Source organism: Coptis chinensis, chromosome 3 (genome assembly GCF_015680905.1).
Source record: "Coptis chinensis isolate HL-2020 chromosome 3, ASM1568090v1, whole genome shotgun sequence".
Taxonomy (NCBI): Eukaryota; Viridiplantae; Streptophyta; class Magnoliopsida; order Ranunculales; family Ranunculaceae; genus Coptis; species Coptis chinensis.
Genome location: NC_141458.1, coordinates 2,364,166 through 2,383,226, shown reverse-complemented (window position 1 = coordinate 2,383,226; position 19,061 = coordinate 2,364,166). Strand labels below are relative to the sequence as shown.

The window sequence follows — 19,061 nt, the reverse complement described above, 5'->3', positions numbered from 1 at the left end:
GTTTACAAGATCAAATATCATTCAGATTGCTCCATATATTGAGCGTTACAAAGCTTGTCTTGTTGCTGAATGTTACAATCAGATTGAAGGACGATGAGACTACCATGACACTTTTGCTCCTATTGCAAAATTAGTCACTGTCCGATTACTTCTCTCCATTGCTGCTATCAGAAATTGGTCCCTTCATCAACTGGACGGTCACAATGTTTTTCTTTAAGGCGATTTAGATGAAACTGTCTACGTGACTTTACCTCCTAGCTTCGCCAAATAGGGGGAGCACAGGGTATGTCGCCTCAATAAGTCCTTATATGGACTCAAGTAGGCTGCGAACTATCTACCATTCTTATCACTGCAGGATTCATTCAGTCCAAGTCTGATTATTCTCTATTGATCACCAATATTCATGGCTCTAATTCTACATTTGTTCTTGTTTATGTGGATGACGTACTGATCACTGGTAACAATCCATATATCATTCAGAACTTGAAGCAATTTTTAGAAGCAAAGTTATATATCAAAGACTTAGGATGTCTCAAATATTTCTTGGGTATCAAAGTGGCTCGCTCCAAAGAAGAATTATTCCTTAAGCTGCGCAAATGTCTCTTGGACATTCTATCATATCAGATTGTGGTACCACTGGTGGTCGCATATCTGAGTTCCCTATGGAACAGAACATCAATCTCAATACAAATGATGGAACATTACTTCAGGATCCTACAATCTACCATCGCCTGATTGGGCGCCTCTTATATCTCACGGTTACGTATGACCAGATATAACCTATTATGTTCATTATCTTAGTTGTTTCATGTAGTCCCCATGGAATCCACATTTAGATGATGCTCATCGTATACTCCACCATCTTAAAGGTTCAATCAACAAAGGAATTTTATTATCAGCTATTAATTCTTTACACATCTATGGCTTCTGTGACTCTGATTGGGCTTGCCGCCCTATCACTCGTCATTCTACTAGTGGTTATTATACTTTCCTTGGTTCTAGTCCTATATCTTGGAAAACAAAGAAACAGAACACAATGTCACGTTCTTCGGCTGAAGCAGAATATAGATCCATGGCGACCCTTGCCTGTGAACTTCAATGGTTGAAGTATCTTCTGAATGATTGAGGCATATCTCACTCCTTTCCGCTGACAATGTTCTGCGACAATCAAGCAACCCTTCATATCTATCAGAATTCAGTTTTTCATGAACGAATGAAACACATCAAATTGGACTATCATTTCTTACGTGAAACAATACAAGCAAGATTATTATCTCCTAAGTTTGTTCCATTCTCACATCAAGTTGCTGACACATTCACTAAGCCTCTTGGCAAGGACAACTTCCTAAGATTAATTCGCAAGTTGGGAGTTCTTGACATTCACTCTCAAACTTAAGGGTGAGTAATAGAAGTAAGAGGGCACAGGCCTTCCAATTCAGTGCAACTCGAGGGTGCATGCCTCTTCCCATTCAATGGACAGTATCCACCGTTTGTACATATTGTTTCTAATTTGTTTTTAAATTTCTAGTCACACACACACACACACACACACACACACACACACACATATATATATATATATATATATATTAATTATACAGTCATTCTCTAAAAAGTAGCTACTTAAGTTAACTTAAAATAAGTACGTAGGTAAAATTTCACTTATAAAATGAATTTAAACCTAATTTTTTATGGTTATGAAGCACTCACCATAAAGATTATCTCCACAAAATTTCAGCTCATTTGGAAATCTCTAACATAGATAAAAATTATTGTGATCTTTAAAAAAAACAGGGAGTGACTCTCAAGGACAAAAATGCCGAAAAAGTAACTCTCAAGGACACCTTTTTATTTTTGTAACTCATAAGGACCGGGTAGATGAAAGGTCAAGTATACCCTTGAAGCTAAATAAAAAATGGATTGGGCAGATGAAATGTCAAATATACCCCTGACGCAAAATAATTAACGTCCCAACCCAGATTTAGTATACCCCTGATTTAGTATGAACATTGAATGTTCATAGTCCTTGGGTATGAACATTGATTGGGCATGAACATTCAATGTCCATACATGAACATTCAATGTTTATAGTCCTTGGGTATAAACATTGATTGGGTATGAACATTCAATGTTCATAGTCCTTTGGGTATGAACATTCAATGTTCATAGTGAACATTCAATGTTCATAGTCCTTGGGTATGAACATTCGATGTTCATAGTCCTTGGATATGAACATTCAATGTTCATAGTGAACATTCAATGTTCATAGTCCTTGGTTCTTTGGGTATGAACATTGAATGTTCATAGTCCTTTTGGTATGAACATTTAATGTTCATACATCAATATATTGTATAAGGTACATTCACCTATTTGGATATGAACAATCATTGTTCATACACCAACAGAAGGTATGAACACTCATTATTCATAGTAAAATGACAGAAATGGTAAAATCAGAAAATATTTATTTTAAATTCGGGCCATTTGTCCTTGAGGGTTATTTTCACGGAAGGGTATAACTGGCATTTTAAAAAATATAAAAAGGCGGGGCCAACTTATTTTGTCCTTGAGGGTTACTAATTTTGAAATAGTGGGTTCGTGAGTTACTTTTCCCCAAAATTTGTCCTTGTGAGTTACTCAAAAAAAACCGTGTCCTCTAGACTTCATTTTCCCCAAAATTGGGCATTAGGACCAATTTCTTGTAAAAATAAATCTAAAGGTCTAGAAATGTCGAGTTTTTGCAATAATTTTTTGCCAATGTTGGAGGTTTCCAAATGAGTTGAAATTTTATAGAGATGATCTTTATAGTAAGAATATCATATCCACAAAATATTGGGGCTGAATTCATTTTCTAGGTGAAGTTTTACGTATGTACTTATTTTAAGTTAACTTAAGTAGCTACTTTTTAGAGAATTACTATATAGATCCATAGATTTAGGAACTTGTAAACTCTAAATATATTATTGTGTACTATGTAGAAATCAATCAAGTAAAATTGATAAATTAGAGAGAGATTTGAGAGAAAATTAACTTGATTAATCTCTACTGTTTACACAGTTGTTTATATAAAGTAGTTTACAAGTTCCTAATCCGTACATATTGTTGCTATCTACGTTAATAGAAACCTAAAACAAATAGGAAACAAACTGTACAAGCGGTGAGAGCGGTGAGAGCTGTCTACTGGAATGTCAAACTGTACCATTCTGGAATTTTGACAACTTGAGAAAAAGATGTAGAAACAACTGAAGAAGACACTTTAGACAAAAAAGCTTTATGACAACTAGAAAAATTAGTGTTAGAAACATATAAAGCCATAGGATATGGAGTGGAAGCCCGTGTTATCTTAAAGTCCGATTAGATGAGGTTGGTCAAACGAGGGATTGTGGGTGCCTTGGTAAGAGTAGGGCAGTGATAATCTTTGATGAGAAGTGGTAGAGAGTTTTGCATTCTAGTAGATCGAGGAGAGGTAGGAGGGTTGAGTTGTGGTGGTTGAGGGGGTTCCAAAATTGCAGGTGACGGAGCTAACTTTGGCGGAAGATTGATTGGAGGGAAAGGGCGTGTGCCCTCAATTTGTACTGGATTAGGGGGCGCGCGCCCTCTGACGTACTGTAGGAGTGACAGGTGTTGGAAAATCGAAAGTGGCATTGTCAGCAATGGTTAATGGGTAAACAAGCAGATCTGATGGTAGGGAAGATAAATGTTAATAAGGGAAGGCATTCTCATGGAAAATCACATCACAGGATATAAATTTTTTTTTGGAAGAAAGATCATAAATGCGATAGCCTTTCTGAGCATAAGGATAACCAATGAAGATGCCAGGTTTATCTCGGTGATCAAACTTATTTTTAATGGAAGTGTTGTGAGCAAAACATAAACAAACAAAAACACAAAGATGTGCAATAGTGGGAGGTGTACGTTGTAAACAAAAGCTCATGAGGTGATTTGCCATTTAACAAAAGGCTAGGAATTTTGTTAATGAGATAGGCTGCGGTGAGAATGCATTCACCCCAGAAAGATAATGGGAGATGAGCTTGAAACTTAATGCTCGTGCAAGATTGAGTAAGTGACGGTGTTTTCTTTCAACAACAGTGTTTTGTTGGGGAGTAGCAACGCAACTACGTTGGTGGATAACCCCATGTTTGGAAAAAAATTGTTGCATGGTATGAGATATAAATTCGGATTCATTGTCGGATCGAAGGACTTGGATTTCAAGAAAATGGTCATCAATGTTGCCATGGCCAGATATGAGTGAATGTATTTTATAATGAAATTGAGTATGAACCATGGCAAAAAAAGATTGTAAATGCATGGCACGCAGTTTTAGATTTGATAGTCATAAGATAAATCCATGTATCACGACTAAAATATTGACAATAGTTAAGAAAAAACGAGCATTGGAATAATATGGTAAATGAAAAGGATCCCAAGCCTTTAATCCTCACGTCCGTTTTGCAATCATTGTAACAGAGTTGGCCATCATATTGGTACATGTTATAAACTGCACGGTTATCCCCCCAAACCTGCTCAAGCCAATTCGGTTGCTACAAACTCCAATCCTCCTGTTTTCTCCACAGAATAATACAACAAACTTCTCAGTTTGCTTGATTTAGGTAGCACCACTTCACAAGCAAACTTGATAGGTATTTCTCTCTCGTGTTTCTCTAAATCCATATGGATCATCGACTCTGGTGCTACCAATCATGTCTGTTCATCGTTAAATCTATTTTCTTATTATCATACTTGTTTAACACATTCCACTCTTAAACTTCTGGATGAAACAGACCATTTAATCACTCATGCTGGTAGTGTTATTCTCTCTCCTCTATTGTGTCTTGACAACGTTCTGTTTGTTCCCACTTTTCATTTTAACTTGTTTTTCATTAGTGAACTAGTCAAGTCTCACCCTATCTCTATCATATTCACTAATGATTCTTGCCTTTTTCAGGACCAGTTATCAAAGAAGAAGATTGGATTGGGACGGTAATGTAATACTAAGTGCGTTAGCTCACAAACAATCAAATAATCACTCTTTAACCAAGAAACGATGAAATAACTTTTATAAAATCAATGAATGAATCGTCACAATTCTCCTAAGCCTTTAAATATGCGTTCTAACCCTAAAACAAACCAGCGGTGAGTTCACCGAACCAATCCTACCGAAAAACAAACGAAACAAAAGATTGTTCTCATAAAGCCCAAAGAAAAGCCTTGAGAACGTGAGCGCCTGTTAGAAGGGTAAACTAAGCGCGTGCGCGCTTTCACCTCTGCTAACAACACTCTTTAGACTTTCACGACAGCATCATATGCATCAAGGTATTTCTCAGCAAGAACCTGCATTGCATCATTCCCCCCCTGGATGGAAGGAATTCGTCCTCGAATTTAAATCATCCTCATCGTCAGACGAATCACCACAGAATGGTATGAGATGTCGAACATTAAAGACATCCGAAGTCCGAATATGGCTAGGTAAACGGAGACGATAGGCATTGACGTTGATCTTCTCAACTACTTCAAGAGGACCAATCTTACGATGTTTTAGTTTATTGTAGTCACCAGCAGAAAAACGATCCTTAGTGAGGACCGCCCAAACAAAATCACCAACCTCAAACTCAACATGCCTACGATGCCGATCAGCAGCAGTCTTGTACTTAGCAGTAGATTCCAAGAGATTAGAATGAACAACAGTATGAATATCCGTAACGTGCTGAATCAACTCAGTAGCAGTAGCATGACCAGGGTGTAAGCTAGGGACAGGCGCTAGATCAGCAGCCACCCGAGGATTGAACCCGTAAAGAACCTGGAAAGGACTAAACCCTGAACTCTGATTAACCGATCAGTTGAAAGCAAACTCGGCCTGTACGAGGGAAGAATCCCACTGTTTCACCTTAGTACCAATCAAGTTACGTAATAAATTACCCAAAGAACGGTTAACGACCTCTGTCTGACCATCAGTCTGTGGATGATAGGCACTACTAAATTTCAACTCAGTGTGCAATAGTTTCCAGAAAGAACGCCAAAAATGACTTAGGAAACGCGTGTCACGATCAGAAACAATGGAATATGGTAAGCCGTGCAAACGGTAAACATCACGAAAAAAATAATTGTGCAACATTGACATCATCAGTAGTCTTTTTGCAGGTAATGAAGTGAGCCATCCTGGAAAATCTATCCACAACCACAAAAATAGAATCAAAGCCTCGTTGAGTACGAGGGAGACCAAGAACGAAATCCATACTAATATCACACCAAGGGCGAGTGGGAACTGGGAGAGGCATATACAATCCGGCATTAGTAGCATGTCCCTTGCTTAGAGACCTGACAGACCTGGCAACGTACGAGCAACAAAATTTTAGACCTCCTTGCCCAAAGATGGCCATAAATATGAATCAGATAAAAGTTTGAAAGTCTTGTCACGGCCAAAATGACCCTCATTATGTAATTCAGTAAAGAGACAAAGACGAAAGCTACAGTCAGGAACACAAAGGCGCTTACCCATAAACAGAAAACCATCCTGTAAAGAAAATGTAGATAATTGACCTTCCTGTATGGCACTCAAGATAGGAGCAAAATAAGCATCAGTCGGATAGAGATCATGGAAGGAATCAAAACCCAATACAGTAGTACGCAATGACACCAATAAGAATGAACGTCGACTTAGTGCATCAGCAATACGGTTCTGAACACCAGATTTGTGACGTAAAAATCCTGCAAATAACTGGACCAACGTAATTGTCGGGCACCAACATTATCCTGATTACCAATGTGTTTAAGGGCCTTATGGTCAGAGTATAACAGAAATTCCAAGTGGATCAAATAGTGCCGCCAATGCTTGAGAGTCTGAACAACGGCATAAAATTCCAAGTCGTAAGCACTGTAATTCTGTTTTGCCCGAGTGAGTTTTTCACTAAAATAAGCCACGGGATGATTACCCTGGCTAAGAACAGCGCCAATACCAACTTTCGACGCATCCGTACAGACTTCAGAAGGAGAACAGAAGTCCGACAATTTAAGGATTGGGGCCGAAATTAATTTGGCCTTGAGCACTTGAAAAGTCTCCTCCGCAGCCTGAGACCACAAAAATTTACCACTACGCAAACAATCAGTAATAGGAGTAGTAATAGTACTAAAGTGAGGAACAAAGCGGCGATAAAACAATGCAAACCCATGAAAACTGCGTGCGGCTGTCAGGGTCGTCGGGCTAGGCCAAGACCGAACGGCCTCCAACTTAGACTGATCAACCGAAATACCTTCCTTAGAAACCACATAACCAATAAATAACACTGAGTCAGTACAAAACACACACTTAGCCACAACAGCAAAAAGTTGAGCCTGACGGAGTACATACAAGACATTTCGGAGGTCTTGGAGATGAGACTGGGTGTCCTTGCTGTATACCAAAATGTCATTGAAATACACCACCACACATTTACCCAAAAATGGTTTCAGGACTTGATTCATAACACGCATAAAGGTGTTAGCTAGGAGCATTAGAGAGGCCGAAAGGCATAATGAGCCACACACAAAGACCTTCCTTTGTCTTAAAAGCCGTCTTCCACTCATCACCAAGACGAATGCGAATCTGATAATAGCCAGACTTCAAGTCAAGCTTTGTAAACACGCCAGCACCATGTAACTGATCAAGGAGGTCGTCCAACTGCAGAATGGGAAACCGGTACTTCGTAGTAATCTTATTAATAGCCCTGTTGTCGACACACATGTGCTAGGTGCCATCTTTCTTTGGAACCAACAGTGTGGGCACCGCACAATTACTGAGGCTCTCACGAAGAAACCCACCCCTTATCAAGCAAATCGGTCGCCTGTCTCTGTAATTCAGCATGCTCTGTTGGGCTCATGCGGTAGTGAGGACGATTCGGGATTTTTTTAACCAGGGATCAAATCAATTTGATGTTGAATGTCTCGCATGGGGACAAACCCCTAGGCAATTCAGCTGGAAAAAGATTGGAAAATTCCTGTACCAAACGCTGTACACAATCGGGAATTGTGGTTATTAGGGAACTTGGTTCACACATTAAAATAAACACCTGACCCGCCTCTAGCAGCTTAGTCTCAAAACTACGCATAGCCAAACAAGAGGGTTTAGGGGTCGGAGGAGGAACTAGAGTCGTCTCTCTATTGGGGACTAGGACGAGGACGATCTTTACATTGCCGAACAAGAAGCTATAGGTGTTGCGCCAACCATCATGGGCTACTCTACGGTCAAATTGCCATGGTCGGCCCAATAAAAAATGACCCATGTCCATAGTGACGACATCACACCACACCTTATCTGTGTATGTAGAACCAATGGAAAATGGAACAAAACAGCGGTTAGAGATAGTAACTACAGTACCTTTCTTAAGCCAAGACAATGAATAAGGATTTGGGTGTTTCTCAGTCGGTAACCCAAGCTTGCGAACTGCTTCAGAAGAGATCACATTCTTGCAGCTCCCCGAGTCTATAATAAGTTTACAGACCTTACCCTGTATAGTACAAGTAGACTGAAAAATATGGTTACGTAGCCAACCGTCACCCTCAGTCTCTTTAGGAGCCAAACATAACCTGCAAACAATAAGAAGTTCACCCCTGTCCCCCTGGATAAACTCTTCAGACACAGCCATAGAGTCAGCATCAAAGATGGGGCTGCCCAGAATACCACCAACAGGGTCCTCATCCTTATCCTCATTCTCAGCAAATAAAATCTTCCCAGGAGCAGGTGGTTTAGAGCATCGATTAGCATAATGACCGACTTCCCTGCATCGAAAACACTTAACTAAGCTAGGACCACGAGCCACAGTGTCTGGAGGGCCCCTTGGCCTAGGTATAGGAGCAACTGGGGTTTGAGAAGGAGTAACCCCACCCTGACGGTTCAACTGTTTCTCCAGAAGTAATGCCCGCTAATGAGCCTCAGACACAGAAAACACATCAAACAAATTCAAGGCATCCTGTATATTAGAACAAAAACCCCCAATGAATCACGCCACCAACTGGTCATCCGATTCTGTCAGCTAGACGCAAGCCAATAATTGGTAAAACTCCTTAGTATAGTCATCGACAGACTTAGGACCTTGGCACAAGTTCTGAAGTCGTTGATACAATTCACAAGTATAATTAAAAGGTGAAAAATCAGCATAGAGATGTTTCTTAAGTTTCTCCCATGCAACAATCTTAGATTTACCTCTTCGTGCACGAGTCGCCTTCAACTATTGCCACCAAACTATAGCACGACTTTGAAATCGAGTTGCCACGAGCGCCACCTGTTTGTTGTCGGGCACGTCTTTGAACTCCATAACTTCTTCCACAGTCCCGAGACAATCAATCAGTTTGTCTTGTTGTAAGCTACCATGAAACTTGGGCAGATCAATTTTCAAACCAGATTCCCAGCGTCTGTTCTCTCTGTGTTGTGGAACACGCAGGAAATTGTCAATCTCCTCCAAATTGGCAAAGGGGTTATTATCCTCTGCCTCCAGATCGTCCTCCACCAACTGTGGTTCACGGTCTTGTGGTTGATCGGGTTGCCGATTAAGGGCCTCGACCTGGCGGGTTAGCGCTTCTACCTGCCTTGAAAGTTCAGCCATTCGATTACGAGCATACACATCGTCCAGATTAGCTTCTCTCTGAGGTCTACCACGTCCTCTTCTTGCTTGACGAGGTATATTTAGATCATAGTTGGCTCTGATACCAACTAATGTAATACTAAGCACGTTAGCTCACAAACAATCAAATAATCGCTATTTAACTAAGAAACGATGAAATAACTTTTATAAAATCAATGAATGAATCATCACAATTCTCCTAAGCCTTTAAATAGGCGTTTGAACCCTAAAACAAACCAACGGTGAGTTCACCGAACCAATCCTACCGAAAAACAAACGAAACAAAAGACTGTTCTCATAAAGCCCAAAGAAAAGCCCTAAGTGCGTACGCGCCTGTCAGAAGGGTAAACTAAGCGCGTGCGCTTTCACCTCTGCTAACAACACTCTTAAGACTTTAACGACATCATCATATGCATCAAGGTACTTCTCAGCAAGAACCTGCACTGCATCAGACGGCTTAATGGGGGACTCTACCATCTTCAACTACCTTCCGTTTGCTAATCCCACAACTCCACCACCAATAATTTATGGCACTGTTGCTTAGGATATCTATCTTCCACTCCTTTGCAGATTTTAGCTAATCAGTTTCCTTTTATTTCTAGTTCCAATAATATTACGTATTTACCATATATATCCGCAAGCTAAACAAACTGTACAAGCCGGTGAGAGTTGTCTACTGGAATGGAAGGCACGGGCGTGCTCTAGTTGTACTCCTCTTAGGGCATCACCAATGCAGGCCCTTAAAACCCAGATCCACGTCACTTTTTTGGAGGGCCACGTCGGATTAACCAGGAGCATAAAGAGGAGCTAAATCTCAATAATAGTTGGGTGTTCCAACAGAGAAACTAATAGAGTTATCTGGAAATAGAAACACTCTAAATCGCGTGAGAGAGAAAGAAATTTGGAGGAAGTAAAGTCACGTGAGCACTTAAGTGGAGTCATGTGCGGATTTTCACTCAAAGGTTTGGGCTTCCGGCTCCTTTAAAAACATCTATAGAAATGAAGATAGTTATCCAGGATGACAAAACTAGAGGCCCATTTAGGGGCTGCACTGGAAGCTGTTTTCTTTTCAGGTCGGTTAAATTTGAAGAAAAGTGCCCGTATCCAGGCCCCATTGGTGATGCCCTTACTTCTATTAAAAATATCTTCATCATATCATTCTATTCTCATTCTATCACTATCTTTCTAATGTCATTCGTTGTTTTGTCTCCACACCTCCATTACTCACTATCACAGTTGATGCTGCTCTCATTAACGTAGGACAAAAGGTAATTAAATACACAACTCTTTTAACTCAGCGTTGTTTGTATTTTTTTTAAACAAAGACTACACTTTAATTTAAGTACTCTTTCATGTTTCTGGTTTCACAGGTTTAATTAGGGAGAGGACTTTGTTTTCCTCGTGGAAGTCAATCTCCGCCCGCTGTGTAGTGTGTACGTACAGTAGTAATCCAACAACAACGTCAACCAGCCAAGCTACTACCTCGCCAAAGCACGTTGAGACGACTTCTCCGATCCGTGGTGCCTGCAGACAGCTATTTCGAATGTAATGTATAAAAAAGAGTTTCGGATCACAACTATACATGAAGATCACTTCAGCAAGAAATGATCTCACAGTTAATGTGCTTAATATATTTTTTTAATACTTTAATTAGTTTATGTTTCTCTTAGGGCGGTACTATAAATGAAGTAGTAAATATAGCTGTTATAGAACATAGTTGTTGTATAACGGAGATTGGAGAACTTCAGATTGTATTTAAATGGCTAGTATATATGAAGAATGTACTTAAGCGGAATTTCACGTAGTACGTTGTTCTGTTTTATGATTGTAATAGAAATTAGATAGATAATATTGTGAATTTGTGATATATAGCCTGGTCCATCTTTTATTTTTGTAATGGATGCATACACATGTAGTCAGATTCCTAACGTTTTTTGGCAACTAGTCAGATTCCTAAGTCCTAACTGTATCCAGATCACTTGGTGAAAAATATAGGCCAACGCCACTTCGCTGCCACTCACTTGGCTCAAATGTTAAAGCGTTTACTTTTAAAATTAGAGCACACAGTACAAACAAGTCTGCAGCCCCTATTGTTGACAATTATTCCTGGATAAGATAGGAGAGAAAATTTTAAATAAGCAAGGCATGTGGTACTGATCTCAAAGCCTATAAAGCTCACCACTCTCGCCTTCATACTCGAATTATGGCATCCTTTTAGTTTATAGTTCTCAGCTCCTGTCATATATATAGTATTTCTCACAGCAATGGAAACTAAATTCATCATTGCTACTGTTCTGATATTTTGCCTTGTTTTCTCTCCAGTATTTCCATGTAATGCTACTCGGTTTGATCAAAGAGGTGAGCTGGTTTAATTACATCATTGTCTCCTTTTACTGGAATTATGGGTAGATACCAATTGATTTTGTAGACATTATGCAGCTCCTCAAATCTCAGTACTTAACTAGTACACATTTTTCATGAGATAGAGACATTTTGTTATCTTGTAATTTATGTTTTTCCTTCCTTCTGTTGTTGTCATTTATTATCTTTTGCCATGGTGTTAGTGCAGAGCTTCTTCAGATGAGCTGCCCTGGTTGTTCGTGTTGCCCCAGCGGAAGAGGAGGTTGTTGTGCTTGTTGTGTCGCATCGTTCCCACGTCAAACAACTTCGCCATGATGCTTATTGCTCCATGCTTCTAAATAGAGACCTAGCTATTCTATGACATTGATGTTCTCCGTTTTACTATATTAATAAGGATCAGCCTATTGAGTTTAAGCTATAGTCTTGGGATACATACTGGATTATTGGCTGTTCTATCTTCTGTTTCCTCACTTTTAGACTGCGAAGTCAAGAAATATATTATTGTGTACTTGAAGGGCTCGTTGTATCACTTGTGCATTTAGCCCATTGAAATAAATCCTTAATATCTCACTCGGCCTGGTCATTGTGGATTCTTATCTGACTAATGGCTTAACTCTTCGGCTCCGCACTTCCGCTAAGAAGGCTCAGAGCTTTAACTTTCAAATCCAAAATAAGCTACTCTGTTACTGTCCTTCCATAAATTAGTAAAATTACAAAGAACTTAATGTATGTAGCTCTTATTGACGATGTATCCTCAATACTTTAAGCGTTTCCAGGCACCCAGCACTGTTGAATTAAAAAAAAAAAACCAAGATTGAGGGCTATGCTTCATAGTAATTTATGCAAAAAAGTTTACAATCTCTCAGTAAAGGTTAATAATGAGAAAAAATAAAATAAAAAATGTAAAGGGTCAAGGACGGCAATACTGAACTGCATAGTCAACGTCAACTCTGATCAAGGCGCGATTCTGGAACATAGATCTGGACGATTGCCATATCGTATAACTGAATCTCAAGAATTGGCAAGGGATCTAAGTCTAATGGTGCATATCTGTGACTTGACTGTAAGCGACTCTCCTAATTCTAAAGATCAGGTCATCAGGCCTCTATAAAAGCAGGACTCAATATATCACCACTTCATAATCAGATTAACATCCCCAAGTAACTGTTTGGTTGAATTCAATTCAGTTTTATGAGAATGGAAACTAAATCTAAAACCATTACCATGGCTACCCTACTCATTTTATGTCTTGTTCTCTGTCCAATCTTCTCATGTGATGCAGCTCGGTCCCCTCGACCTGATAAACTTGTATATTGTCCCCAGTGTGTGTGCAGCGAAGCACCTTATCCAGCGGGAAGCTGTTGCAGATGTGCGGGTTCATCTCCATCAGTAGAAATTCAAACGAATTCTCCATAACATCTGCTTTTTATGGTCGCATAAATAAAGAGTCCAGTATTTTAGATTTGTAATATTGTGCTGGTTCCATAACTCTGTGTATGCTTGTTTTCTTCTAATGGTACAAACAACGAAAGTGTGCAACTTCTTTTATTAATTTTTCTCCCCTAAGAGTACTCTGTGCTTTTAAAGGATTGCTCCTCATTTTTCCCCTATTGAGCTAGAAACTTAGAAAGTATGTGAATGAGTGCTGCAAAGGTTGAAAGGGACATGCTCTCGAACTAACGTGTATGTCTAAAACTTCAAATAATACGGCATAATAATGTTCACTTCCATAGGATGAAAATAAGAAAGGGGCAGAAAAATGGGACTAATTTTGTCCCAATTTTGAGAAGAACGGTATTGAGGAAAATATGGACATAGAATAGATCCCATACTAAAAGTTCATTAGATACAAAAGGTCCTGTAGTGAGCTTAAAAGTCGGGTCATGGGATGCATTTTGGGCACTAATCCCACAAAAAATTGGGCCACTGGTACTGTACTTGTTTTATTGTATAATTTATAAAGCATGAACACAAAGAAAGATTCACTCAATGACTCAATCACATGTTCACACCCTTTAACCGTAAGGCAGTGTCGGCCCTAGTTTCTGGTGGCCCGAAACCAACTCTTAAAATGTGGCCCTATATGTGTAAATTCACATGTCAAAAACAAAAATCAAAGCATTTTTTGTCTAGCGTTATTATTTGTTATCTCCTCTTTTTAGTCGAATTTCTTTTTGTTTTATTGTTTTATGTAACAATTAAGATTTTATGCATCGTTTGACTTTGTAATATATGAAATAGCAAGTGGATTTAATAATTTCATTAGCCATATATAAGCTTCAATTAAGCCTATAATTATATTGTTCTTATTAATAAGTGTATATTGCAAGGTGGGCGTTAAACTGTTCCAGTAGACTCTAGTGGTGGATTGGTGGCCCCTTAGTTTGCCAAAATAATGGGGGCCCAAAGTGCTTGCTTGTGTGGCCTTGCCTCAGGGCCGGCACTGCCGTAAGGATCACCATAACCAACTCGATTAACTTTTATGGTACTCCAAACCCATCTTAGCAATTCGCCGAATTATTTGCAAATATTTTACGAATCGAAATTTTTAAAGGCCAAACGTTTAATATTTTCGAATGTTTGAAAGATTCGGAATAATTCACAATTTTTTGCCTTGAAACGTATAATACGGTTTTTGGTGAATTTTTCAAAAATTTGGCTAAAAAAATCGGCCACAAAAAAAAAATGAAAATTTGGCTGCGTTTTTGTGATTTTTTATGTACTTTATGTACTCACTCTTACTTTAAGTCCCCCACTCTTATATTCTTAGTGATAAATTAATCCAAAAACTTCATTTTTATACTTTTTGGACAATATTTAAATTGTCATGCCATGGTGTGTGTATTTTGAAATTTGAACTGTAATTTCAATCCAAAAACAAATAAATGAAGGTACTTATGTGGACCGTTCAAGTAGTTTCATTGTTTTCATAGCTAAATTGCTTGAATATGTTTGTTATATTGTAAAGAATGACAACTATTATTAATATTTACCAACATAATATCACAAATTTTTTACTTCCACATTTTTGCAACCAAACGTTTAAAACACATATTAATTAAACACTGCATAATTGCCGTATTGCGGATATTTGACCGTACCATTTTTTTGAGTCACCGAATAATTCTTGAATTATTTCCATACCGAATTTTTGCCGTATCCCGAATTGCTAACAAAGCTCCAAACTTCTTCCTAGCAAAATGGGGAGTTCGGTTTTGCTGTCCCAAAGGAAGCTATCCTAGCTGTCCAACCAATATAAATTAAGCATTTGAGGAGGTCTTAGTAAATTAAACTTCTATATGCATGTTTACCTATATTCAGTAAAAGCCCCTTCTAGTTACACCAAATCTTGCGAGATTTTCTCTCAATGGTTACCAAAAAAAACCAAACTCAACTAAGAAATTACGAGTGAAAGAGGATTCTCACCCGAATATTGGCACGAGATTTTCTTTTTCCTTGAAAAATAAAACAAACAAACAAAAAAAAGGCTCTCTAAGAGAATCTGTCTTTTCCAAATCTATTATATGGTGGAACAAATTGATGACGAATCAGAATATAATCTTAACGAGGAGGAGCATATGTTTGATGAAAATGGTATTGAGTCGGGTGAATTTTGTAGACAAGATGGTCTTGACGAGAATGTGGAAGACGAAATGGGAGACGATGTTAGTATTCAATTCGAAATGATTTTCCAATAAGAAGAAGATACTTACGAGTTTTACAACTTGTACGCGTGCGACGTTGTACAAGTAAAAAAAGAACCCCAGTAAAAAAAAAAGCAGTGTCAAGACTGGTTGTCCAGCTATACTTGAGATCAAGATTAGAGAAGATGGAAAATATCACATAACCAATTCATTCCAGGTCATAATCACGACTTGGTCCCTCCAACTAGAGTTCATTTATTAAAATCACAAAGACGTGTTAAGCCTACTCAAGCTGCTTTGATGTCAAATATGCGTGCTGCAGGGATAAAGACAGGGGAAATTCATTCTTACTTTCGCAACAAAGCTGGAGGATCTCAGAATTGAACTTTAATTTTATTTAATCAGCTGTCAAAAATTATGTAACAAAAGTGCATACTACATTCTTAAAGAAAGGAGATGCTAATTGTCTTCTCGATTATTTTTGCAAGAAGAAATGAGTGAACAAATCATTTTTCTACTTTATGCCACACGGCGATGATGATAATCAACTTTGTGCGTATTTCTGAACTGATGCAAAATCAAGGTCAGATTACCACTTTTTTGGTGATGTTGTTTGTTTCTACACAACCTTTGGCACAATTAGTAATGATTTCGTGTTTGCGCCAATTGTTGGGGTTAATTCATATCATCAAACATATTTTTTTGGTGATACATTATTGTCAAATGAGAAAACTAGTAGTTTTGTGTGGTTGTTTGAGAGGTTCCTTGAAGCAATGGGTGGTAAAAAGCTAAAGGTAATCTTCACCGACCAGGCACAATCCATAATTAATGCGATCTATGTAGTATTTCTAGGAATTCATCATAGATTATGTTTGTGGCACATATGTCAGAATGCTAAAAAACACTTGCCTTATTTTTTCACCAACCAATCAAAATTCCCATATGATTTTAGAAACTGCATTTACAATCCTGAAACTAGCTAGAGGAGTTTGAGTCATGGTGGGACAAGTTGCTTACAGAGTACGATCTACATGAGAATAAATAGTTGCTATCTTTGTATATAATAAGTACAAATGGGTACAAGCTTATGGCAAAGAACACTTTTGTGCTGGAATGACAACTACCTAAAAAAGTGAAAGTGTGAACCATTATTTGAAGAGATTTTTTTAGGAAGGACTTAATATTACGGGAGGTTGTAGATCAGTATGAGAAGGCAATGGAAAATCGAAATGATGATGAACTACATGAAAAAATAGGACAATGTAAACAATTCCTAATGTTCATTCTGGATGGGAAGTCGAAGGTGAAGCTTCAAAAGTATATACCAGGAAAAGTTTTGAAGAATTTCAACAGGAGTACCTTAAAATTGTTGATTTAAGGCTAGCTAGTTCTCGATGTAGTTGATGACACTAGTAAATCGTACACCATTTCCTCTTTTGTACGAGGTCGAGAACGGAAGGTTACTTGTGTTCTTTTAGATAATACCATTATATGCATTTGCAAAAAGTTTGAATTTGATGGGATATTATGTTCACATGCTCTTAAAGTGTTTCGTGAGTTGAACATGACTTTGATGTTTCTATACATAAGCTATATCAAATGGGGCGATTATTTAGGCGACCAGGTGTTACCTAATTATATTGCCCACGTAGTTCCAGTACACCAAATCTTTGCTTCTTTAGGAAAATTATATAGAAACTACCTAATCTTATCCTCAAATCTTCAACAAAAAAAAATAGGATGTTATAGTTTATGTACTAATTAACTGTGTACAGAGATATAGCTCAATAAATTGATAAATTAATAAGAAAAACGATGAGAGTTTCAATCAATGGGTGCATACCTCGCCAACGCCAATACGAAATGTAACGGGTTTCCCACGATTGTAGCTGCTATCGAAGATTTGGCCATTCTCTAGCTTACCCCATGTAGTGTGCCTACAAAATCATCAAAACTGTAATAAACTTACTATTTTTATTTTATTTTATTTTATTTTAGTTTTTATTTTATTTTATTTTATTTATTATTTATTATTATTTTTTTAATGACGATGAAGGAGATTGTGCATAGAGAGATAGGAATAATCGAGAACGGCAGTGATATATATACCAGCCACAAACATTATTGGAACTCAACTATAGCACTCACCAGACTATATATAAATACCTTGCCATTGCATACTCTTCTACAACGTCTTTGAGGATATTTGTAAGTTGAGTACCAATACCTACGCACGACGACGCTGCGTCATAGATTTTGTGAACTAAAGTTGGATATTCAGGTGCAATCCCCAATCCCCATTACTGAGACACTCATTAGGCTAACAGTTTCACTTTCTAATTAAAACTAACGATGAATAGGAAAATAAAGGCGGAACAGAAACCTGGAAATTAAATCCAAAGAACTAATCTATATCAAACCACACACCCAAAATTCAATCAGAACAAACCTTTTGAAAGACCATAACCATAAAAATACCCAATCGGAAACAATCATACCTGATGGGAGGTTCATAAGCAGTAGAGATATAATGGCAAAGATTAGTTCACCAATTCCATCATAGATTAACTCACTGTTTCAACTATCCAAATTAGTATTTAGGTTTTACAAATATTGAAACCAGATGCTGAAAAATTCAAGAGAAGAAACCAAAATAAAATTGCTTACCTCATTAAAGGCGAAATTCAACATAAGTCAATCCTTCATTTAAACTTAATGAAAACATATAATTATATGTGACTTTTGTAACTAAAAACCCTAACATGATTTTTGTTTTGGTATTGAGGAAAGAAAGAAATCGTGAATGGCGAGATTAGGTAGCACACGGAAAGAGAAGAGTAATTGAGAAACGTAAAGAAAATTCTTTTCGATTGTGAAAAGACCAAAATACCCCCCACAATAGGAAGCAAAAAGACAAAATTGCTCCTGTGATGTACTTGAAAAACACTATTCCTCATACCCCAAAATTTTCTAATATAGTAAGATTTATGCAAAAAAAAGTTTACAATCTCTGAGAGCATCATCAACACGTTTTTAAATTTCGTTGTGACACATCATCATTTTTAGGAAGCAAAATTTTCTAAAACGAAGGGTTGAAACAATGCGGGTTGGTTAAATTTTGTTAAAAAAATTTGAACGGGTCAAGTTGTCCTGTCCTACTCCAATTTTTTTTGAAACGGGAGTAGTTGTCCCGTGCACTCTATTAGCCCATTTTATTTGAAAACGCGCGAACAATGTTCCAGTAACATTTGCCTCGCAAGAACTCACCAACATAACTCAAAATCCAAACCTTCAATCACCCAATAAAAATTCGATTTTCAACCAAATTTTTGCGATGGATCAACGTCGTCGAGCTGGACGTAAGAAGACTATTATGTGTGGCTCGGGGAGTTCAAATCCTCCGAAAAATGAGAGTGAACTCGTACCGGAAAATGATTTCAATTTTCCACAGAGATTAAGTATT

The 19,061-nt window shown here is 38.0% G+C and overlaps 1 long non-coding RNA gene across 1 annotated transcript; it reads left to right on the top strand.

Annotated features, from left to right (window-relative positions):
* The first annotated feature begins 11,733 nt into the window (after positions 1-11,733).
* On the top strand, positions 11,734-12,524 carry LOC147507214 (uncharacterized). Its single transcript, XR_015217584.1, has 2 exons — positions 11,734-11,951; positions 12,163-12,524. It is a non-coding gene; the product is annotated as an uncharacterized LOC147507214 (long non-coding RNA).
* Positions 12,525-19,061: the final 6,537 nt, after the last annotated feature.